The sequence below is a fragment of the Miniopterus natalensis genome, chromosome 10 (assembly GCF_054644295.1).
Source record: "Miniopterus natalensis isolate mMinNat1 chromosome 10, mMinNat1.hap1, whole genome shotgun sequence".
Taxonomy (NCBI): Eukaryota; Metazoa; Chordata; class Mammalia; order Chiroptera; family Miniopteridae; genus Miniopterus; species Miniopterus natalensis.
Genome location: NC_142090.1, coordinates 32,470,319 through 32,496,838, shown reverse-complemented (window position 1 = coordinate 32,496,838; position 26,520 = coordinate 32,470,319). Strand labels below are relative to the sequence as shown.

The 26,520-nt window shown below is 34.6% G+C and overlaps 1 protein-coding gene across 1 annotated transcript in view; it reads left to right on the top strand.

Moving 5' to 3' along the window:
• Nucleotides 1-26,520, top strand: part of HECW1 (HECT, C2 and WW domain containing E3 ubiquitin protein ligase 1) — a 578,356-nt gene that overhangs the window by 454,009 nt on the left and 97,827 nt on the right. The gene's annotated exons all lie outside the window — the stretch shown is intronic.

The following is a 26,520-nucleotide window of genomic DNA, read 5'->3' as shown; positions in this document are numbered from 1 at the left end:
AATATATGGCCCCCGGGGGACAAAATCACCCTCATTTGAGAACTACTGTCTACACCTCTTTAAATTTATGTTTGGAACTTGAAACCAGATTCTGTTCAATGATCTTCTATTGTTTTGTCTCCTTAGCTAACTCTCAGGGAATGAAATTATTAGTTAAATGGGAGTGACATTATTAGATTACTCATTGTGATTTCCCTAGTAAGCCTTCAGTTCTCATTAAAACAGCCTGGTTAACAGTGATGGGGCCTATTGAGTTTGTGCCATGTTAACTGGCTTGCATATTGCCTTTGTGTGACCTTAAGCAAAACTGGTTCTTCCCAGTAATGTTTTAGAAGCCTAGCTGAGTTTCCTAAAGTGAGAATGTTTTTTCTTAATCTTCATCACTCATCTCAATGTATTTACAAGTCAGGCCAAAGTTTACTAAATAATTGTCCCTGTGTAATCTTTTGTGAACTTTGGTAGAGAGAACTCCTCCCTATTTTAGGGTCAAAAGAATTGGCAACTTCACCAGCAGATATGTCTCTCAAGAGGAAACTGAATTACATAGCGTTTTTTCCTTTGTGATTGTGAGCCTGCAAAGCCAAAGTTCCCCAAAGTGAGTTGATGAGGTGTCACTGTCCCCTGGGAACTACCAATCCTTTCCCCACAAACCACTTAGTGTGCATCAGCACCTGGATTCTCTAGATTGTGTGAGAAAAGACTGTGTCCACTAATGCAAGTCCATTAGTACAAGGAAACTCTGTGACCAGCTCCTCTGTAGTCAGGGATTAAATGGGGGTGGAGAATTCCTTGTGTAGCAGAAAAACCACCAAAGTTACAATTTGCTCCCAAGGATCTTCTCATTTACTGGATGTGGCCCTCCACTGGGAGAATGACAGTGATTTATATACTATGAGGACTTACTAGGATGTGTTAGCGTGGGAAATAAAGCCTGAGCCAGAGCAAAAGTAAAGGATCAGTACTTGAGTGCACCTGCCTAGTATCAGTGGTCTGGGGTGGTGGCCCTGTTTTCATTTACTGTTTAACCAAGATGCCAAGAGACACCACTATGAATCAATAAACAGAAAGACAGTATTTGTTATGCAAGGGCACACACTAATGCAAGCCTTTTGCTTATCTTGGATTTTCAAGAATGAAGCTCCCATGCCAGGATACAAACAGCAAGGGGCCCAGTGGAATGCAGAAAGGCCCCAAATGCAATCAGCCCTGGTCCTTCATGGTATACACACTGCCTCCTAGTCATCACTGCAGCAGAAAGCACAGCAACCGAGACATGTACCTAGAGATTTAGACATTTTGAAATGCATAATAGGGAATTTCTGGCAAGACATTTTTCCTTTAATTCTGTTTAGTGAGATGGTATCATATACAAAAAAGAAAAAGTCTGAATTTGAAATGGGAAGACTTGTGTTCTGCTTTCAGTTATAAAACAAAGTAGTTGTGTGACTACTGACACACACCAAAAGGCTCACTGATTCCTTATTTATTGAATACACACAAATTCATAGTTGCTAGGCAAAATTTCTGAATTGCTGAGGGAAAGAAACTTTAAATTTGAAATGTGTTATCACCATCCATTGGAGAGAGAGGAACAATAGAGGGTAGAGGATAAAAACAGGGCAGGAGGGCATGTGTACTGAGACGAGTTCATCCTATTCTAAGCATTTGACACTGGGCAAATCACTTCACCAATCTGAGTCTCATTTTGCTTATCATAAAGTAGCAATAATAATGCCTGCCTTGCCTTCATGATTTTATTACCAGATGTAAAAAGTAAATAAGTTAATGTGGGAATCTGCTTCTTCCTTTATTGGCACATTCAGAGATAACAACCTTCACTTTTAGTATGCATTGTGGCAGTAGTAATAGACAGGCTGGTGCTGAGCTGTTCGGTGTCTTTGCATGCATAGTTATCCCCACAAAATACTGGAACAAAGAATAAAATGGCATTTGACACATCTTTTATTTTGAAAGTCTGGGAAAAGAAGACATAGCCTCCCATCAGACTTTGGTAGAGATTGACTGTGGGCCTCAAATTGGTTACAGGGCTGAGCCGAGGAAGGTAGTTATCATCCAGAGAAGTGGTGAGGCTGAGGATGTGGGACCAGGGCAGGGGATGAGAGGTATTCTGACTAGGACAGGCATAAGAGGGAGGCAATTTTACTAAAGAATGAAAATAACAAAATGAGCCCAGGCGGGCGTGGCTCAGCAGTTGAGAGTCGACCTAGGATTCAGGCGATCGGGTTCGATTCTCAGTCAGGGCACATGCCTGGGTTGCGGGCTGGATCAACGACTTTCTCGTCATTGATGTTTCTATCTCTCTCTCTCTCCCTCTCCTTTCCTCTCTCTGAAATCAATAAACATATAAAAAAAGAGAAAGGGAAAGAGCCTAAAAATACCTATAACAATGTAAAGGAAACAGAATCACGATCTCATGGTATAGTTTTTTTCAGAAAATAGAAATGAACTTTTAAAAGATTTTTGCTTACCCATAAAATAGCACAGGAATACATGACTTCTGTTGATCAAGAAGAAGTCAAAAACAAAAACAAGATGAGAGGAAACAGATATAAAAAAATAAAACTAGTGTATGATCTAGCTATCCCACTTCTGGGTATATATCCAAAAGAATTGAAATCAAAACCTTGAAAAGATATCTGCACTGCGCCCCTCCCAAGTTCTTTGCAGAATTATTTATAATAGCCAAGATATTGAAATAACTTAAATGTCTATTGATGGATGAATTTATGAAGAAAATATAGCATGTATTAAAAAAAAAGAAATTCTTACACATGTATAAATTTCAAAGATATTATGTTAAGTGAAATTAGCTAGTCACAAAAGGAAAAATACTGTAGGATTCCACTACTATGAATATAGGAAATAACCTCATAGAAACAAAGTAGAATGGTGGTTGCTAGGGTCTGGAGGAAGAAGAAAATTAAACCATTCTGTTTAATGGTTATAGAGTTTCAGTTATAAAAAATGAATAAGCTATACAATATTGTGCCTATAATTAACAACACTGCACTGTGCACTTAAAATTGAGTTATGAGAGTAGATCTCATGTCGAGTGTTCTTACTACAATTACAAAAGAAAAAAGCTAAGTGGGCTAAAAATAAACATTTCAAGATTGCAAAAAAACGAAACAAAACAAAATGTAATAGCATAGGGGTAAAACAGAGCAAAGCTGATGGCATATAAAATTAAATCACCGATAGAAAATCTGAACATGGAAACAGGTCCCAAAGTGGAGAGAAGGAGCAGAATCACAAACCATGAAAGGAAAGTTTTAAAAAATACAAAAACTGAAAAAGAAAAATATATACCTTACCTGCTCAAGAAGGCCTACCCTACCTATTCAATTTAATACCACAAGTTTCCCCAAGATCCCTAATCCAAGCACTCATTATATAATTTACATATTTGTTAGGTTTCCCATTTTGTCTGTTTCTCCTAGCAGAATTTAGGCTCCCTGAGAGCAGGGACCTTTGTTTTGCTCGTTGCTGAAAACCCAAGAGCATAAAATAGTGTCTGCCACATAGTTAACATTCAATAAATGTCTGTTGGATGACAGACATAAATATTCCTGAGACAGAAACCAGAATAAAAAGTATAACAATAATAATTAAATATTAATATTAATTTAATTATTAATTATTGAAAATAAAAATTTGTGATCTAAAACAAATTGTTTAGATGGACAGATTAATTGGGCTTACTGAACTACAATAAAATTAATTAAAATAAATTCTATATACCCACATACTCTGAAATGTCTTTAGAGATTTTAGTTTTATCAGTATACACTCATGATGGTATGACAGTTACCTAAAAAAGAATAAAAATCAAACAAACTTTATATTTCCCATTTATAAAACTAAACTATAGAAATGCACAGAAAAGCAACTACAGGTTATTGATGAAAAAAGATATAGCCTAATCATTTCATATCCAATAAAATTGGTATCATTCAAGTGTATAAATACACTAAGAAAACAACCTCATGTGCAAAATTTAAGAGCTCGCCTTACTCTTTTACCTGTCTTAAGAAAACACCAAAGTCAGATGACTCACAAATATAGCAGAATGGAAATCAATAACGGGAAAATTCGAGTATAAAATAACTGGAGGTGAGTATTCAAATAAATCAAATACATAAATATAAATAAAAATAATTGCTGTTAAAATGCTTTACAATATATTGGAAAAACTTCAATAAAATATAGGAAAATATGTATAATAAAAAAAAATAGTTTGTATAAGAACAATCTGGATCAATTGATATCCCCAATTTAAAATGAAAAAGATAAGGAAGCAGGAAAAGGGTGGGTGAGGAGGACAAAGAAAGTTGTTCTAAGTTCTTAGTTAGATGTAAGAAAGTCAATTTGGATAATTTGAAAATTAAAGGCTAAATACAGTTATTCAGCTAACTTAAAGGCAACTGTTTGTATGATTTAAAGCAAGATTTTTTCTCTTTTAAATTCCTACAAAAATAAGCATAATACTCTTTACATAGCAACACACATACACACACACAAAAGAAAATGGAATTAATAAAAATTAAAACAACAAAGGTAATGCCAGGTATGAAAGTTATGACAATAGATGGAAACAGGATAAACTTATATACCAAAAATTAAAAACAAAACAAAACAAAAACACTTTCAATTCAAAGATGACTGTGGAGTAGGTAAAGGCTGCACACCACCTCTTGGCCCCAAACCAGATTTACAGATAAATTACAGAGCAATCAACCTGAACAACCAATAAAGGCTAGTGAAACTGAAATATTATAACCAATGATTACCAAAGAAACCACACAGAGACTGGTAAGAAAGGTGGAGACTCAGAAATAGATAGCCCTGCATGCAGGTGCTATGCAAGTCATGCCTAGAGAAGTCTTTCTAGCTAGGAACATGGGGTCTCAACACCATGCAGAGATCCCCAACCCAGAGCAACAGAGATGGTAGAAAAGCCTGAGTAGCATCTGGCGGTGAGAATCAGTGGGGATTCAATCTGCCTGTGAGACTCAGACCTCACCCTCCCAAGGAAGAACGCTTCTATTGTTACAGCACCAGCCTGGGGAGCTCACAGTCCAGACTCCAGCTGCTGGCAAGGCCAAGCTGCTGTATTCAGATCCTGCAGAGGGTTCTGCTGACTACACTCAGCAGTGACTTTAAGGGGCCCTCTATTTTCCAGGCAGCCTTTTGGCAGAGACCTAGACAGTGACTAAACTGTAGCTAGGGAAAGAGGACTGGTCTCTCCCACCTGAAGTGCACAGCCAATGCTCCTCCCCCAACCTGTTGAACCACTTTGCCAGTCCTGTCAAGCTGAGTCTGGTGACTGAGCAGAGCTGGGACTTATGGCCCTGTCCTGCTGGATTCAGCGCAAGAAAGCCGAGAGGAGCTGAGACTTTCAACCCTGTTCTGTTGAGGGAAAGGTGGGTGTAGAGAGATGGGATTTTCAGAAGGTTTCTATAGGAGCCAGACAGGCAAGTGCTGGGCTGTATAACTACATTGTGGGGAGGCAAATCCAATCTCATTGTGTGATCCAGCCCTGGGAAGATGAAGTGTATGCCCCTCTCCTACAGGCTTACGGGCAGCACCTCCAATGGAAGACTGTTTGGATCAGCCCTGCCAAGTCATGAATACCCCCACTGGGTGCATTCCCAATGGGGCAAGGGAGAGAGGCTCAGAGTGGAGACATTCAAAGTGTGAGACCCTGCAAGGCTATTGTCTGGGACTGGGATGAAGTGCTTAGCCTGCTCCTGGAGGCTGGGCTTGCATAATCCCCAAAAGGAGACTCTTTTGACCTATCCCTCTGAACTGGGGATGGCTAAGCTTGCTCCTGCAGAGGGGCTGGCTGACTGTACCAAACCTTAACCTGCAGCATGCCCTCCAAGGGGGAACTAGAGTTGAAGACTCTAGCAGAGACTAAGGGGTTCAGTTTGGCTTTGAATCAGGGTTATTTTCCTTCACTGAGAATCTCCAAGTGGGGGACCCATTAGCCCTATCCTGCTGACCCAGATTGACCCGCCCTACAGAGCGCTCAACCTGTGTAAGGAACTGTGGATCTCTGTTAGCTTGTGCTCATCCTATAGTTTCTCTTTGGAAGGCTCTGGAGAAGGAACAGGCAACATCAGAGAAAGACAGAGAAGCTGACTGGTGGAGTCAGAGCTCAGGGAGCCTTGGTACTCTTACATATCTGCCCTCAGCTCTAAGCTAGAAGAAGCCAACACTTTACATATATTAGCCCCTCCCATGCACATGCAGGTCCAGTAGATGCAGGCACAAACATTGAACAGCATGGTAGACACCAACAGGTAGCCCAAGACTGGTTATACACAATGTCTGATAGTGACCTGTACCTGAATTCCACCCTAGTGGACCCAAATGAACAAAGCCAGTGATGGGCTTTAGATCACACCAGAATTTGACCCAACTAGCCAGAAAAATGGCACTCATAAAGGGGGATTCCAGTAGGCACCAGACCCTGCTAGGAGTAACTCCACTTGGGGGGCAGCCCCTACACAACATCTCAAGCACAGTGATCAAATTTTACATTTATAGTCACCCAGCCCGAAGGGTTAACTCCACCCACAAAAGGGCCAACAGCATTCAAGACTCAACTACAATAGTGGGTGCATATAACCCATAAGAAACATTCCTGGAGCATGAAGCGCAGGTGGTCTAAAATATTGTGCCACTGATTCCAATCATAAGACTTTCATCATAAAGTCATCCAAACAAGTTTGGGAGACATAGCAGAACTATCTAATGCACAGAGAAAAAATGGGGAGATAAAAAAAAATGCCCCAAACAGAAATAAGAGAAATCCCCAGAAAAATAATTAAATGAAATAGATATAATGGAAGCAACCAAAATACCAGATTCAGAGTTTGAAACAATAGGTATAGGGATGCTCAAGGACCTCAGGGGAAGAATGGATGATCTCAGTGAGAACTTATACAAAGAGATAGTAAGCATTAAGAATGACATAGAAACCATTTTTAAAAGTCAGAAATGAACAATACAATATGTAAAATGAAGAGTACACTAGAAGGAATCAACAGCAGGTTAGATGAAGCAGAGGATCAAATCAGCAAATTAGAAAATAGTAAACACTCAAGGAGAATATCAAAAAGGAAAGAGAATAGAAATGAGAAAAGTCTAAGGGACCTCTGAGACAACATCAAGCAAGGAGAAGAGAGTGAGCAAGGGATAGAGAAATTGTTTGAAGAAATAGTGGCTGAAAACTTTCCTAACCTGATGAAGAAAAAAGTCACACAAGAAAAGAAAGTCCCAATCAAGATGAACACAGAGAGACCCACAACAATACACATTATAATTAAAATAACAAAAGTTAAATACAAAGAGAGAATCTTAAAAGCAGCAAGCAAGAGATAGTTGACAGTCCCTACAAGGGAATTACCATAGGCTGTCAACTGCTCAACAGAAACACTTCCAGATGAAAGAGATTAACATGAAGTTGTTGCTGATCAATCTGTGGACTTAAAGAAAACACGGACACGGGGAATGTATTCAAACTGAGAGCTCGAAGGCTCAAGGCCATCAGGACCAAGAGCCTCAAGACTCCTTTTCTCCGCATATTTATTGAAGCTCCTAACAAAGCAAAGCTTGTGCATTCCCTTCCTGCCATTAATCATACCAAAATGTTCTCTAAAAACTTTGTATCTACCAAACTTAGAATTAGATTAACTGTTCCTTTTACGCAGATGGCCCCTTATCAGAGCTGCAAGAATTGCCCCTGATCGTGCTTCTTCCAGAACATTCTCTTGTGCTGTTTGCAGCGCAAGCACAGAGTCTTTGTGTACAAAGAATGTCTGTGGTTCCTGGAAGCAATCCTGGGCAAACTCATCTGCATCCTCAGTGGCCATCTTAAGGATTCTCCACATGAAGTGTTTAAACTGACAAAAAACAAGGACTAGTCTATCCAGCAAAGCTATCAGTTAAAATTGAAGGTGAAATAAAAAGCTTCCAAGACAAAAAAAAAAAAAAAAAGCTAAAGGAGTTCATTACCACCAGACTAGCATTGAAAGAAATGTTAAAGGGACTGCTTTAAGAAAAAGATATATTATAGAGAAAAAAATGGCTACAAAAAAAAATTGGAAATAAATAAGTACCTATCAATAATAACCTTAAATACAAATGGATTAAATGCTCCATTTAAAAGACATAAAATATCTGATGGATAAGAAAACATGATTCATATATATGTTGTCTACAAGAGACGCACCTCAGAACAAAAGATTTACACAGGCTAAAAGTGAAAGAATGGAAAGAATATTCCATGCCAATGTAAATGAAAAACAATTTGAGGTAACAATACTTATATCTGACAAAATAGAATTAAGAACAAAGACCGTAAAAGAGACAGAGGTCACTACATAATACTAAACATATATACTCCCAATATTGGAAACACTTAAATACATAAAGAATATCTTGGTGGACATTAAGGAAGACAATGGCAGCAATAGTAGGAACTTTAACACCCAGCTGTCCTCACTGTATAGATATACCAGACAATAAATCAACAAAGAAAAACCACTCTTAAATGACACACTAGATCAGATGGATTTGATTGATATTTACAATACATTTCATCCCAAAGCTGCAGAATATACATTCTTCAGAAGTGCACATAAAACATTTTCAAAGATAGAGCACATGTTAGGACATAAAACGAGTCTTCACAAATTCAAGAAGATTGAAATTATATCAAGCATCTTCTCAGATCACAATGAAATGAAACTAGAAACCAAATACAATTAAAAAAATGGAAAGCATTTAAACACATGGAGGTTAAATAGCATGTTATTAAACAATGAGTGGGTTAACAATGAAATCAAAGAAAAATAAAAAATTACCTGGATAAAAATGAAAACAAACACACAACAACTCAAAATCTATGGGACACAGAAAAAGCATCCTGAGAGGGAAGTTCATAGCATTACAGCCTATTTCAAGAAGCAAGGAAAATCTCAGACAATCTAAGCCTACACCTAAAAGAACTAGAAAAAGAACAACAAAGTCCAGATTAAGTAGAACAAAGAAAATAACCAAGATCAAAGTGGGAATAAATGACACAGAGACTAAAGAAACAAAACAAAAGATCAATAAAACCAAAAGCTGTTTCTTTAAAAGATAAACAAGATTGATAAATGTTTAACTAGACTCATTAAGAAAAAAATAGAGGATGATCAAAATGATTAAAATCAGAAATGAAAAAGCATTTGATGAAATCCAGCACTTATTCATGATAAAAACTCTTGGCAAAGTGAGAATAGAAGAATCACACCTCAACATAATAAAGGCCATATATCACAAACTTACGGCCAATATCATACTGAATGGACAGAAAATAAAAACATTTCCCTGAAGATCAGGAACAAGACAGGAATGTCTGATTTCACCACTCTTATTCAACATAGACTGGAAATTATAGCCACAGCAATTAGACAAGAGAAATAAAAGGCATTCAAATTGGAAAGGAGGAAGTAAAACTCATTCTTCATAGATGACATGATATTGTACATAGAGAATCCTAAAAATGCCACAAAAACTATGAGATCTAATGAATTAATTTGGAAAGTAGCACAATACAAAATTAATATTCAGAAATTGGTGGCATTTTTATGAACAAATAATGAACTATCAGAAAGAGAAACTAAGAAAATAATTCCATTTCCTACTGCAACAGAAAAAAATAAATTTAACCAAGGAAGGAAATGCCCTATACTCTAAAAACTATAGGATATGGGAGAACAAAATTGAGGAAGATAGAAATAAGTGGAAGCATATACCATGTTCATGGATTGGAAGTATTAACACCATTAAAATGTCCATACTACACAGAGCATTCTATAGATTCAGCGTAATTCCTATTAATATACCAATGGCATATTTCACAGATCTAGAACAAATATTCCAAAAATTTATGTGGAACCAAAGAAAATCCCAAATAACCTCTGCAACTTTGAGAAAGAACAAAATTGATAATAACGGATATCATATTATAGTACAAGGCCATTGTAATGAAAACAGTGATACCGGTATGAGAACAAGAATATAGATCAATAGAACAGAATAAAGAATCCAGAAATAAACCTGTGTCTTTATGGTCAACTAATTTTTGACAAAGAAAGCAAGAGCATACAATTGAGTAAAGACAGTCTCTTCAATAAATGATGTTGGGAAAATTGGACGGGTACATGCAAAAAAAAAAAAAAAAATTATACCACAAACTTACACCATACACAAGAATAAACTCAAAATGGATAAAAGACTTAAATATAAGTCACAAAACCATAAAATCCTAGAATAAAACATAAGCAATAAAATCACAGACATCTCTCATAGCTTATTTTTGCTGATATATCTTCTAGTGCAAAATAATCTAAGGAAAAAAATAAACAAATGAGGCTAAATCAAACTAAAAAGTTGTGCACAGCAAAAGACAAAATGAAAAGGGAGCCCACTGTATAGGAGAACATATTTGCCAATGATGCTTCTGATAAGGGGTTAATCTCCAAAATATATAAAGAACTTATACAGCTCAACACCAGAGAGACAAACAATTTAATTAAAAAATGGGCAAAGGAACTGAGAAAACACTTCTCCAGAGAGGACATACAAATGGCCATTAAACATATGAAAAAATGCTCAACGTAGATAGTCATCAGAAAGATGCAAATTAGAACTCTTGTGCATGTACTGTTGGTGGAAATGAAGACTGGTACAGCCACTGTGGAAAATAGCATAGAGTTTCCTCAAAAAATTAAAAATAAAACTGCCTTTTGACCCACTGTAGGAAGAAATGACATCATTAAAAAATTCATACTACCCAAAACAATCTATAAATTTAATCATATCCTATCAAAATACCAATGGCAAAACACCAAAATTCGTATGGAATCATAAAGATCCCAAATAGCCACAGCAATCTTAAGAAGTATAAAGTTGGAGGTATCACACTACCTGATATCAAACTATGCTTCAATATTATAGTAATCAGGACAGCATGGTATTGACATAAAAACAGGCACATAGATCAATGTAACAGAATAAAGAGCCCAGAAATGAGCCCATATCTATACAGTCAATTAGTATAAGACAAAGAGGCAAGAACATACAATATGGTAAAGACAATCTATTCAATATTATTTCAGAAAATTTGACAAATACATGCAAAAAAAAAAAAAAGAAACTAGACCACCTTATTACAACATATACAAGCATAAACTCAAAATGCATTAAAGACTTAAATGTGAGACACATAAACATAAAAATCTTAGATTAAAACATTTGCAGGAAAATCTCTGACATTTGTTTTAACAATATTTTCTCTGATATATCTTTTGAAGTGTACAGTTCTACAATATACCATATGTATATTTTATTGTATGTTCATAACCCCAAGTCATTCTCCTTTCATCACTATTTATCCCCCCTTTACTCTCTTGCACCTCTGCTTTCCTTTGGCAATAACCATACTGTTGTTTGTGTTCATAATTCTTTTTTTTTTTTAATATATCTTTATTGATTTCAGAGAGAAGAAAGGAGAGGGAGAGAGAGAGATAGAAACATCAATGATGAGAGAGTCATTGATCAAGCCCTCAACCTGGGCATGTGCCCTGATCGGGAATCGAACCCTGATCGCCTGGATCCTAGGTCGATGCTCAACCACTGAGCCACGCCTGGCTGGGCTGTGTCCATAAGTCTTTTTGTTTCCTTGCTTAATCTCTTTACCCTTTGCACCCAGCTGCCAAGCAAGAGGAACAAAAGAAAAATAAACAAATTGGACTACATCACACTAAAAGTTTTTACACAGCAAAAGAAAACAATAAACAAAATGAAAAGAAAATCTACTGACAATGTGAGGAGATATTTGTTAGTGCTATAATTGATAGGGCCTTAATATCCAAAATGTATGAAGTACTCATACAACTCAACACCAGAAAATGCCCAAACAATCCATTTTAAAAATTGGCAAAGGACATGAATAGATATTTCTAAAAGAGGACATAAAGATGGTCAATACGCCTATTAAAATATGCTCAACATCACTAATCATCTGAGTAATGAATGTTAAAACACAATTATATATCACCTCATTCTAGTCAGAATGGCTATTGTTAATAAATCCATAAACATCAAGTGTTGGCTAGGAGGTGAAGAAAAGGGAAGCCTCATGCACTGTTGCTGGGAATCCATATTGGCACAGCCTCTATTGAAAAATGTACAAAAGTTCCTCAAAAATTAAAAATGGAACTACCTTATGACCCAACAATTCCCCTTCTGGGTATATAGCTAAAGAAACCCAAAACACTAATTTGAAAGAATATATGCACCCTTAAATTCATTGCAGTGTTATTTTCAATAGCCAAGATATGGAAGCAACCCACATGCCCATCAATAGACCAGTGGATAAAAAAGTTGTGGTACATATATGCAATGGAATATTACTCAGCCATTAAAAAGAATACACTCTTACCATTTGCAACAGCATGGATGGACTTGAGAGAATTATGCTAAAGTCAGAGAAACACAAATACCATATGATTTCACTTATATGTGGAATCTAAAGAACAAAATAAGTGAACAAACAAAATAGAAACAGACTCACAGACACAGCAAACAAAGTAATGGTTGCCAGAAGTGAGAGAGGTTAGGGGACTGGATGAAAAAGGTGAAGGAATTGAGAAGTACGCATTGGCAGTTACAAAATAGTCATGGAGATTAAAAGTACAGTATAGGGAATAAGTAAATAATATTGTAACAAGTATGTATGGTGCCAGCTGGATACTATAAATATTGAGGTTTAAATCTCTGTGAAGCATATGATTACCTAACCATTAGGCTGTACACCTAAAACTAATACAAAATAATATTTCATGTCAACTACAATTGAAAAATTTTTTAAGAGATTTAAAAAATTATAGCAAAAAAAGTAAAGATGCAATAATCATATATCACAGGAGCCAAATATCTTCATAACATATTATATAAAGAAAACTAAAAGAAAAATACAATAGGAAATTAATTCCATTTTATTAAGAAAAGGTATTTTATATCCATCAGTTTAACAGATTAAATAGACAAAATAAGTCATATTTGAATAATATAATTTTATGTTATGAAAATTTTGTTTAAAATAGAGCTCTACTAGACCTTAATTATCTACAACTTTTATTTTTCAATTTCCACCTCAATAAAGGTGTAAAAAGTAAATCCCACATGAGTGAATAAACAAAATGTGTTATAACATATACAAGGGAATATTATTCATCTTTTAAAAGGAATAAAATTTTAAAAAATGCTACAAGGAATAAACTTGAAAACATTATGTTAACTGAAATAAGTCAGACATGAAAAAACAAATATTACATCTCACATGAGGGATCTAAAATAGTAAAATTCATAGAGACAGAAAGTAGAATAGAGGTTACCAGGGGCGTGGAAAAAGAAAAAGTTTGGGCAATGTATAGTAATAATGATTACACAACAATAAGAATGTACTTACTGCCACTAAATTGTACACTTAAAAATTATTAGAATGCCAAATTTTATATTATGTATTTTTACCACAATAAAAAACAAAACCAGCCAGAGAAAGACAAGTATCAATGATCTCATTCATATATGGACTCTAAAGAACAAAATAAACTGATGAACAAAATAGGATCTCAGAGGGAAGGCAGGGGTGGGTGGGTGGAAAGAGATTAACCAAAAAATTTATATGAATATATACATAACCATGACACAGACAATGGTGTGGTGAAGACCTGGGATGGGAGGTGAGTGCAGGGAGAAGAGGGTCAATGGGGAAAGAAAGGGAACATCTATAATACTTTCAACAATAAAGAGAAATTTTTAAAAATCAATACGTTAAAAAACACACAGCTACAACAAAGCTTACAATTTCTTTTCAAGATTTTTTGGAACTTAAAAAAAAAAGGTTTAAAGTTCTATAACACAAAAATACCAAAAAAAAAAAAAAAAATCAGAAAATACTCAGGCTGCATTCTATGGCCACCAGAAATAAAAGGAAATGTTAAATAATGAGATTAACACAACCATAAAACCAAAATTTTGCCAATTGGAGATTCAAAACAATAATCTAGTTGACTATTGGGCTTTAAATAAAATAAAGATATTGAGAAATTATTGAAAGTACATGTAAGCAGTACTTAAAAAGTGGAATATAAAAAGGCTGTACTCAAAGGTTTAGCAGCATTGAATATTTTAATTATTAAACAAGAAAAATAACTATAAAATATAAGCTTCCAAATCAATTACTTAGAGAAAAGATAAAAAAGCAACAGTAACTAAAGCAGAAACATATTTTAAAATTGTTGACCAGTTAACAAGCGTCACTCCAATAGATTTAATAAAAAGGAAAAAATATTGCCTGAAAATAATAAATCTAAATTCAAAAATGTAGGAATTAGGAAACAATATAAAACTGAAAGAGATAAATGAACAAATAAGAAAAACAAACAAAACTCATAGACATAGACAACAGTATGGTGGTTATCAGAGGGAAGGGAGGTCAGGAGCAGTAAAGGGTAAAGGGAGTCAAATATATGGTGACAGAAGATTTGACTTTGTGTGGTGGGCACACAATATAACATATAGATGATGTATCATAGAATCGTACACTTGAAACTTAAATAATTTTATTAACCAATGTTAGCCCAAAAAATATAATTTAAAAGAAAACAATATAAGAAACAAATGTAAGAACTGTTTTAGCACAGAAATCAATCAAGGAAAAATAGCAAATAAAACCAAGAAATTAGATATAACAGATTCAGAGGAACTTTTTTAAAGTAAGAAAATGCATATGTAGTAATATAAATGTCTAAAATCCATGTTAGAAAATCTAGAAGACATGTATAACTTTAAAAATATGTAAATTTTAAAAATGGTTCTGTAAATGTAAAAAATTAAATAGACTGATAATCATGAAATAAATTGCAAAAACATCAATGAATTATTTGCTCAGTTCTCATATTTTTATGATCTACTCCAGAACATAGGAGAAAATGGAAACTGCATAGTTCATTCCATGAAGCATCATAACTTTGCTAAAGAAACTAGACAAAATTCAAAAGCTTTTGGCACAAAGTCTGGTTCCTCCATACAACCAAATATTACTGCATAATAAATAAATAAAATGAACTGATACATGCAACAATTTAAATGACTCTCAAGGAAATTAGGCTGAGTAAAAAAAGTCAATTCCAAAGGTTACATACTGTATGATTCCATTTATATAGGATTCTTGAAATGACAAAATTATAGAAATGAAGAACAGATAAGTGGCTGACTAGAGGTTAAGGCTGAGTTGACATAAAGGAGTAAGGGAGGGAGATAAGTGTGATTATAAAAGGGCAGCATGAAGGCTTCTTTTGGTGATAAAACAGTCTGTATCTTGACTGCGGTAGTGTATACATGAACCTGCAAATGTGATTAAATTGTGTAAAATTCAATACAGACACATACACAAATAAACAAGGAAAATCTGAATTAAAAAACAAAACAAAACTTTAAACAAAAGTCACTTAAAGTCCAAAAACCTCATATTAAAAAATAAAGTTGAATTAGTATATTAAAAGAATTATGAACCACAATTAAATAGATTTTTTCTCAGCGATATAAGTCATTTACTATTAGCAAGCCTATTATCTCTATTATATAAAACAGTAATTTATATGAGACAATTCAGTTGGTCATTTTAACAAATGCTAGAAAAGTACTTGATAAAATTAAATACATATTTATATTTTAAAACCAAAAAGCCTCAGTAAATTTGGAATGTAAAAAGGTTTTATGACACAATAAACTCTCCTTGGACAAATTAACCACTTATTTTACAGTTCGACCCTAGTTTTCCTATAAAAATCAAAATTGCAACTGCCACATCTATTTAACTTTGTTCTAGAAGTTCTCACTAATATTACAAGAAAGGAGGTTAAAGGTAAAAGAGCGATTGTAAAGAAGGAGAAAAAATTATTATTTTTAAGTTAAAAACAACAATGACACACTTAAAAGAATAGCTAATTTGATACAAGCATTTAATGTGATGAGCAGACAGAAACTAAATACACTAGTAATAGCTTTCCTAGATACCGCAATGAAGGGTAACACAACATAACAGGAAAAGAAGCACTCAGAATAGCAACAGACGATATTAAATATAAACTATCTTAACCAGAGATATGTGTTATTCAGATATGTGTTAAACTGCAAAACTTTACTGAGAAAAAAATAATCTTGAATAAATAGTCATTCTATGTTCAGATATGTGAAATGTTTACATTGTCTATCATAAAGAATAAAATTCTAAAATCATATGTAGTCTTAAGGTGATTTTAAACAAAATCTCAACAGAACCATTATGGAACTTGATAAAATGAAAACCAGTTCATCTGAAAAAAATTAAAATAAGCAGGCAAGAATATATAAGAAAATTTTGGAAATTTTGAATAATGAAAGGAAACTTGCCCTACAAACATTAATAGTTGGAGCTGTGAAAATCCCATAGATCAGTGAAACAGATAAAATATTACTGAATCAGACAATAGTGTTTATAAGAATTTATATATAATAAAACAATGAAAAGTGAGTGATTTGGAAAAATGGGCTTTTAGAAAAGAACTCAAGTTGTAACTTTACATCATACCAAAACAAGTCTTAGAACAATTAACTCACCAAAATTAAAACTAAAAAAATATAATTAACCATTTAACTGAACTCTAGATAGAAACAATTGAGAGATTTGAATCCATGGGAATATAAAAAAAAAATCTGTGTTAGAAAACAAAGTGAACAAAAATTGAAATTTGAAAGCAGATGAGTAACTAAGCATACTTACAGATAAGTAATAAAACTTTAACATAGCACCAACAAACAAAATAAAGAATAAACAAAAAGAAAATACTCCAGTGAAGGAAATGACCAATAAACCTCTAGGAAAATGTTCAGTTTATTATTTACCATTCAACATTTCTAAGAGTTTTTTCCAATAATTTTGGTAAGATAGTAAATCTGTACAGCACTTGTGAAGGTAGTTTGTTAATATGGATTAAAAAACATACTATTTTTCTAACTTTTAACCCAGAAATTAACTTCAAAAATTTATATTAAAGTTAAATAAATTATACTGAAAAAATAATAATTGGAGAGGGAAGATGGTGGCACTGTGAGAAGAAGCAGAGTGCCCCTGCTCCCAGCCATGGACCTGGCTTACTCCTAAAACACTACATAACCAGCTTGGAAAAACCAGAGAAATATACCTGATGGACATATTTCAAGTAGGAAGCACTGAAAAACATCATAGAATCTGACCAGCGGAAGCTGTGATTTGTGTCAGCACAGTAGAGTGTTTGAAATATGTGCCTGGTGTGACCAGCCAACCAGATCTGAGCAAGGAGGGGCGGAGCACACTTACCTCTTCTGCAGGCAAGGAGCACCTCTCCCAACAGGAAAGGAGCTGGTGCAGCTCACTGAAGCCCCAGATACCCCCCCAGAGGGCACAGTCCTGAGGGGGAAGGGAGAACAGCTCATAGGATGACATTAGAAGAATAAGACTCTCAGGAACTATTGGTTGGGAACTGGAGGAAAAGCTGAAAACCCCTTCTTGGCACTGGGCAGGCAAAGTGTTCACTGGAATGTTTTTTAATCAAACCCACTGAATTCAGGCTGCTGAAACTGCTTATACAGAAAAGGCAACAGACTGAAAACAATCTGAAACTGCAGCAGGCAGTGTATGGGGAACAAGAATTGGAGGATAGGGTAGAGACTGAGGATCTGGCTGTGAAGCAGAAACTAACTTCCTCACAGTGAGTGCTTAACAGTGAAAACTCTAAGTAAGGGGAGCTATATCCCAAACTACACTAGCCATCTTGCACCGTAAAGAATCTACAGAAGACTCTGGAGTAAGACCAGGCAACTACAAGGTTGCAAAATAGTTGACAAGAGGAGGTGGTCCACAGAGAGCCTCAGATCAACCAACTACCTAAGGACACCAGAGCCAAGTCTAGACAGCTCCTCACATTGGCTTATACACATGTACCTCCCAGGAGGATGGAAATCAGCATACAAAACAGTGAGCATCAGAAAACATAAGCTGCCCAGAAGAAACTCACCTAATCGACTTATTTTAATTTTTATTTTTCCTGAGGAAAAAGAGAAAGGAAAAAAATTTTTTCCTTCTTTTTAAATTTTATAATATTAAAGTTTTAAAAATATTTTATTAATTTTTTAAAAAATTTTTGCTTGGAATGTTTTTTATTTTGTTTGTTTTGTATATTTGCCATGTTTTGTTTTATCTTTCCTTCTGTCAAGATTTTCTTGATATTCCCTGCTTAATTGCTGGGATTTTATAATTATAACCAATAAGTTTACTGCTTTTCTCTAGTTTCCCCCATATCTCTTATTGGACTCCCTCCCTGACCTGGCTTTATCTCTCTCTCTCTTCTCAATCCATTGGCATAGCTTATTTTTCCTCTTTTATTTCTTTTTTTTTTTCTCCCTATGTCTTACTGTCTTTTTTTTGAGTGTTAGTTTCTGTTACTTTCTTTATTATATTTTTATTTTTTCACTTTCAACTATTATCCTATTCCTATTCCCTCTCTTAATTTTTTTGCTTGCCCTTTTTTCAGAATCTTTTCACTGCCCCTTTTATCTCCCAGTAGTTTCTCTATTTTTTACATTTTACTTTAGTTTATTATTATTACTTTTAATGTTTTCATCACTATTAACAACAATATATTTTTCTCTCTCTAGCTTTACTTTTCTTACCTCTTTTTTTTTTTTTTTTTTGCTTTAGAATTTGTGTTCTCCCTTCATTCTCCCAGTTCTATTTTCACTTGGGTTGTTTTCATTGTGGTTTTCAAGATATTTTTAAGATACCCCTTGTTTCCTGCAAGTTTAGTTGTGTATTGTTATGTCTTGCCAGCACCCAGCTTACATGACATGGTTGGGGATGAGACACAGTTAGCCAACCTGAGAAGAGAGTCCTCCCAAGGACTGGTCAACAACATTCTAGACCCAATCACAGCAGGAGAGCCGAAACAACCCACAAAAGGGACACCCACAAAAGGGACATGCCTAGAGCAAAGAGCTCAGACGTATAAGGAAAACACACCTCTGGGATCCACTAGACTCATGCTACAAAGTCCCTTCCCATAAAACTGGGAGACAACAAACATATCTAATACATACATACACTAAGAGCCACCAAAATGGGGAAACAAAGAAACAACCTCCAAACTAAAGAATAGAAAAATCTCCAGGAAAAAGACTTCGATGAGATGCAACTAAGCAAGTTCTCAGAAATAAAGTTCAGAGGAATGATTATAAAGATGCTCAAGGAAATTAATGAGAACAATACAACAATTGATGGTAAGGTCAAGGAACTTAGTGAAAACATGAAAAAAAACCACATATCATAAGCAAGATTCAGACAGAAATGAAGAATACTAAATCAGATATCAAGAATATGCTGGTAAGAAATTACAAGCAGGCTCAATGAAGCAGAGGATAGAATAAGTAACTTGGAAGATAAGGTAGGAAAAACCACTCTATCAGAGCAACAAAATAAAAAAAAATACTTAAAAAGTATGGGAGATTCTAAGTGAGATTTGGGACATGTGGGAAACGACATTTGCATTAGAGGAGTGCCAGAAGGGGAGGAAAAAGAGTAAGGGATGGAGAACTTGGTAGAGGAAATAATGACAGAAAACTTCCCTACACTGGCAAGGGAGAAAGCCACACAAGTTCAGGAAGCACAAAGGGTTCCAACAAGATGGACCCAAAGAGACACACTCTAAGACACAACATAATTAAAATGGGAACTGGCAAATGTCAGGGACAAAGAGAAAATATTAAGAGCTGCAAGAGAAAGAAAATCAGTGACCTAAAAGGACCCCCATAAGGTTGACAGTAGATTTCTCAACAGAAACTTTTCAGGCCAGAGGGAGTGGCATGAAGTTCTCAAAATAATGAAAAGCAAGGATATGCAAACAAGATTGCTTTATCCAGCAAGGCCATCAGTTAAAATTGAAGGTGAAATAAAGAGTTTCCCTGACCAAAAAAAAAAAAAAAAAAGGCTAAAGGAGTTCAGTACAATGAAACCAGCATTGCAAGATATGATAAAAAAGTACGTCACCATAAAGGGGAAAAGTGGCATTAAATAATGTATCAATAGTAACCTTAAATGTAAGTGGAATAAATGTTACAATCAAAAGACATAGGGTAACTGAATGAATAAGGAAACAGGTCCCAAATATATGCTGTCTACAAGAGACCAACCTGAGAAAAAAAATTCACACAGGCTCAAAGTGAAAGGATGAAATAAAATACTCCATGTAAATGGAAAGAAAAGAAAAGATGGAGTAGCAATACTTATTTATGAAAAAACAGAATTCAAAATAAAGACCATAACAGAATACAAAGATGGTCATTACATAATGCTAAAGGGATCAATCCAACAGGAGGAAATAACACATAAACATTTATGCACCCAATATAAGAGCACCTAAATATATAAAAAATTTCTTGGGGGACTTTAAGTGGGAGATTGACAGCAACACAATCATAGTGGGGATTTTAACACCCCACTGTCAGCATTGGACAGATCATCAAGAGAAAAAATCAACAAGGAAACATAGACCTTAAATGACTCACAAGACCTAATGGATTTAATTGACACTTACAGAACATTTCGTCCCAAAGCAGCAGAATACACATTCTTCTCAAATGCCAATGGGACATTATCATAAATAGTCCACATGTTAGGGCACAAGGCAAGTCTCTACAAATTCAAGAAGATTGAAATCATATCAAGCTTTGTCTCACATTACAATACTATGAAACTACAAATCAACCACTATAAAAAAATTCAAAAATATTTAAACACATGGAAGCTAAATAGCAGCTTATTAAACAATGAATGTGTTACCAATGAGATCAAGGAAGAAATCAAACACTTCTTGGAAAAAAACAAAAATAAACAGACAACAACCCAAAATCTATGGGATACAGAGAAAGCAGTCCTGAAAGTTTAAAGCATTACAGGCCTATCTCAAAAAAACCAAGAAAAAGCACTAATGAATCATCTAACACAACAACTAAAAGAACTAGAATGAGAACAGCAAGAAAAGCCTGAGGAAGATAAGGAAGAAAATAAAGATTAGAGCAGAAATAAATGACATAGGAGCTAAAAAAAATACGAAAAAAATCAATGAAACCAAGAATTGGTTCTTTGAAAAGATACATAAGATTGATGCACCTTTAGCCAGACTCATTAAGAAACAAAAAGAGAGGACCCAAATAAATAAAATCAGAAATGAAAGAGCCAAGATAACAGCACCAACGGAAATACATAGGATTGTAAGAAGGTACTATGAACAACTATATGCCAAAAAACTGGACAACATGGGTGAAATGAAAAAATTCCTAGAAACATGCAATCTTCTAAAAATGAATCAAGAAAAGGCATAAAACCTGAATAAGCCGATAACAATTAATAAAATTGAAGCAGTAATCAAAAAGTCCCAGCACACAAGAGTCCTTAACCAGATAGATTTACAGGCGAGTTTTACCAAACATTCAAAGAAGAATTAACACCTATTCTCTTCAAACTATTCCAGAAAATTCAAGAGGAGAGAAAACTCCCAAACTCTTTTTATGAGGCAAGCATCATCCTAATCCCAAAAACATAAAGACACTAAAAAGAAAGAGAATTACAGGCCGACATCACTGATGGACATAGATCCTAAAATCCTCAAAAAATACTAACAAACCAGATCCAGCAATACATGAAAAAGATTATATACCATTACCAAGTCGGATTTACTCCAAGAATGCAAGGCTGGTATAACATCTCCAAATCAATAAATATGACACAACACATAAACAAAATGAAGGACAAAAATCATCTTATCATATCAATAAAGGCAGAAAAATCATTTGACAAAATCCAGCACCCATTTCTGACAAAAACTCCCAACAAAGTGGAAATAGAGGGACCATACCTCAACATAATAAAGGCTACATATGACAAACTACAGCCAATATCACACTCAATGATTAAAAACTAAACCCATGTCCATAAAAACCGGAACAAGACAGGATGTCCACTTTCACCACTCTTATTCAACATAGTACTGGAAGTCCTTGCCACAGCCATCAGACAGGAAGAAAACATAAAAGGTATCCAAATTGGAAAGGAGGAAATAAAACTGTCATTACTTGCAGATGACATGATATTGTACACAGAAAACCCTAAAGACTATCAAAGTACTGTTAGATTTGATAAACAAATTTGGCAAGGTAACTGGATACAAAATCAACATCCAGAAATCAATGGCATTCTTATACACCAACAGTGAACTCTCAGAAACAGAAACTGAAAAACAATACCATTTACCATTGCAACTAAAAAAATAAGATACCTAAGAATAAACTTAACCAAGGATGTAAAAGACCTGTAATTGGAACACTATAGGACACTGAAAAAAGAAATAGAGGAAGATATAAACAACTGGAAGAAGATACCATGTTCATGGACTGGAAAAATTAATATCATTAAAGTGTACATACTATTCAAAGCAATTTATAGATTCAATGTAATTCCTATTAAAATACCAACAGCATATTTCACAGATCTAGAACAAATATTTCAATAATTTATATGGAACCCAAAATAACCCTGAATAGCTGCAGCCATCTTGAGGAAAAAGAAGAGTGAGAGTGATCACTTTACTTGATATCAAACTATACTACAAGGCCATTGTACAACACCAAACATATAGATCAATGGAACAGAACAGAGACCCCAGAAATAGACCTATGCCATTATGGTCAGTTAATATTTAACAAGGGAGGCAAGAGCATACAATGGAGAAATGGCAGCCTCTTCAATAGATGATGCTTAAAAAATTGGACAGGAATATGCAAAAAAATGAAACTAGACCACCAACTTTCACCATACACAAAAATAAACTCAAAATGGATAAAAGACTTAAATGTAAGTTGCGAAACCATAAATATCCTGAAAGAAAACATAAGCAGTAAACTCACAGACATCTCACCCAGTGGAATTTCCAATGATACAACACTTAGGACAAGAGAAACAAAAGAAAAAATAAACATATGGGACTACATCAAACTAAAAACTTCTGCACAGCAAAAGAAAACAGTCTCAAAATACAAAGGAACCCCATGGTCTGGGAAAACATATTTGCCAAGGATGTATCTGATAAGGGACTAATTTCCAAAGTTTACAGAGAACTCATACTATTCAGCAAGAGGAAGACAAACTACACAATTAAAAAAATGTGCAAAGGATCTGAATAGACACTTCTCCAAAGAGTACATACAGACGGTCAAAAGACATATGAGAAAATGCTCGATGTCGCTTATTATTAGAGAGATGTAAATTAAACCCACAATGAGGTATCACTTCACACCTATAAGAATGGCTACCATCAACAAATCAACAAATGACTTGTGCTGGAGGGGATGTGGAGAAAGGGGAATCCTAGTGCACTGCTGGTGGGAATGCATACTGGTGCAGCTACTATGGAAAACCAGTATGGAGGTTCCTCGAAAAATTAGAAATGGAGCTGCCTTTTGACCTAGCGATCCCACTTCTAAGAATATATCCTAAAAATCCTGAAACACTAATTAGAAAGAATATATTCAGCCCTATGTTCTTAGCAGCACAATTTACAATAGCTAAAATCTAGAAACAGCCCAAGTGCTCATCAGTAGATGAGTGGATTAAAAAATCTGTGGGGCATATACACCATGGAATACTACACAGCTGTAAAGAGGAAGGATCTCTTACTATTTGGGACAGTATGGAAGGACCTGTAAAATACTATGCTAAGTGATGTAAGCCAGGCTGAGATAAACAAACATCACATGATCTCACTTATTTGTGGGATCTAAAGAACTTAATAAACTGATGAACTGAAATGATTCAGTGACATTAAAGCATGGAACATATGGATGAATATCAGAGGGATGGAGGAGGGCAGGTATGTGGAGGGGGAGAGATTAACCAAAGAATTTATATTCATATATGCACAACCCAAGGACATGGACAGTGGTGTGGATAAGGACTGGGGAGGGCAGTGGGATGGGGTGGATTGAGTCATTGGGGAGAAAAAGAGACATCTGTAATATTTGAACAAAACTTAAAATAATAATAAATATAAGGAACTCATATAAACTTTAATTTATAAACTTCTTGGCATACAGTTGAATAGTGAAAGTCTACTTTAGTGTGTATTAATTCAGCTTATACTTCTGTGCTTAAATTTTCCTTTTATTTAAATATGTTGATTAATGATTTTCCATTCACATTTTACTCTTATTCAGATTCTTTATTCATATTTTTGATATCATAAGCATTACTTTTTAAGCCATCTTTCACACTTTTTCAAGGCACACCATCTTCAGTTCCATCCAAGTTGGTGGGCATACAATTCTATTTTTGTTAATAAATAAATTTATTTATTTATTTATTTATTTTATTAAATTTATTGGGATGGCAATAAATATATTTATTTATTTATTTATTTTATTAAATTTATTGGGATAGCAATGATTAATATGAACATAAAGATTGCAGGTGTGGGTGTCTATGTTACAAGATCTGTATATTACTCTGTATACCCACCACCCAAAGTCATATCTTCTCCCATCATCATATATTAGGACCCTTTCACCCCCCACCCTCTTCCCTCTGGCAACCATCACACTACTGTTTGTGTCCACAAGTTTTAGTTTTATATCCCACATATGTGTAAAATCATATGGTTCTTAGCTTTTTCTGAATGGCTTATTTCACTTAAGTATAATATTCTCAAGGTCCATCCATGTTGTTGCAAATGGCAGTATTTCATCCTTTCTTATGGCTGAGTAGTATTCCATTGTGTACATGTACCATATCTTCTTTATCCAGTCCTCTATCGGAGGACACTGGTTGTTGCCATGTCTTGGCCACTGTGAATAATGGGGCAATGAACATAGGGATGCATATATCTTTGTGAATACATATTTTTTAGTTTTTTGAATCTCTGTGGGATGCTGTCCTGGTAAATATTTTTTTAGCTCTATACTGTGTAAATTTTAATAATTAAATTTCCATGCTTATAATAACATAATTTCCTGGGACTCAGAACTCTTAATATATCCTATAGGTATTTCTAAATGCTTATTTTTAAATTTTCAATGTGATCAAACATGATAGGTAATTGTAAATAATAAAAATTGAAAACTCAAAAATTATTTATGTTTTTGACCAATTTTACTTTTATAATTTTATCCAAGTACATATTTTGAAATAACACTGAGTTTTTCATTTTCTATATTTTAATTTTTCAATTACAGTTGACATTCAATATTATTATTATTATTTGGTTTGCTTGAGAAACCTTTTCTTTTTGAAAATATATATATTTTTCAATTACATTTGGTGTACAATAGTATATTAGTTTCAGGTATACAATCAAGTGATTAGATATATATAACTTATGAAGTGATCATTGATAAATCTAGTACCCATCTAACACCATTCATAGTCAATATTCTGTAACTACAAATTTGGAAGTTCCATTTTGATGAAATATTGTTATTTATTTATTTATTTTTAAACATATCTTTATTGATTTCAGAGAGAGGGAGGGAGAGGGATAGAGAGATAGAAACATCAATGATGAGAGAGTCATTGATCGGCTACCTCCTGCACCCCCCTGACTGGGGATCAAGCCTGCAGCCCAGGCATGTGCCCTGACTGGGAATCAAACCCCAATCACCTGGATCTTAGGTCGACGCTCAACCGCTGAGCCACACCCAGCTGGACATAAAATATTTTTAATCCCTTCACCTCTTTCACCTATCCTCCTATACACCCTCCCACTTAGCAACCCTTTAAATGTTCTCTGTATCTATGAGACTGTTTCCAGTCAGCTTGATGGCTTATTTTGTTCTTTAGATTCTAAATATAAGTGAAATTATATGGCATTTGTTTTTCTCTCTGACTATTTAACTCAGCACAGTACCTTCTAGATCCATTCATGTTGTTTCAGGTGGCAAGAGTTCATTCTTTTTTTATGCCTGAGTCATATTTTATTGTATATATGCATCACTTCTTTTTTATTCATTCATCTATTGATAGACACTTATGTTGCTTCCATATCTTGTCTATAGTAAATAATGCTGGAATGGACATATGGATTCATAGGTCTTTTTGATTTAGTCTTTTGGTTTCTTTGGATAAATACCCAGAAATGAAATTTCTGGGTACTTTGTTGTCTCTCATTATAGCCTTTGGTTTAAAGTTCATTTTGCCTGGTGTAAGTATTGTTTCCCCTGATTTTTGTTGTTTTTGTTGTTTTATTCATTTTCATGAAATATTTTTCCATCCCTTTACTTTCAGTCTGTGTGTGTCTTTTCATCTGAAGTGAGTCTTTT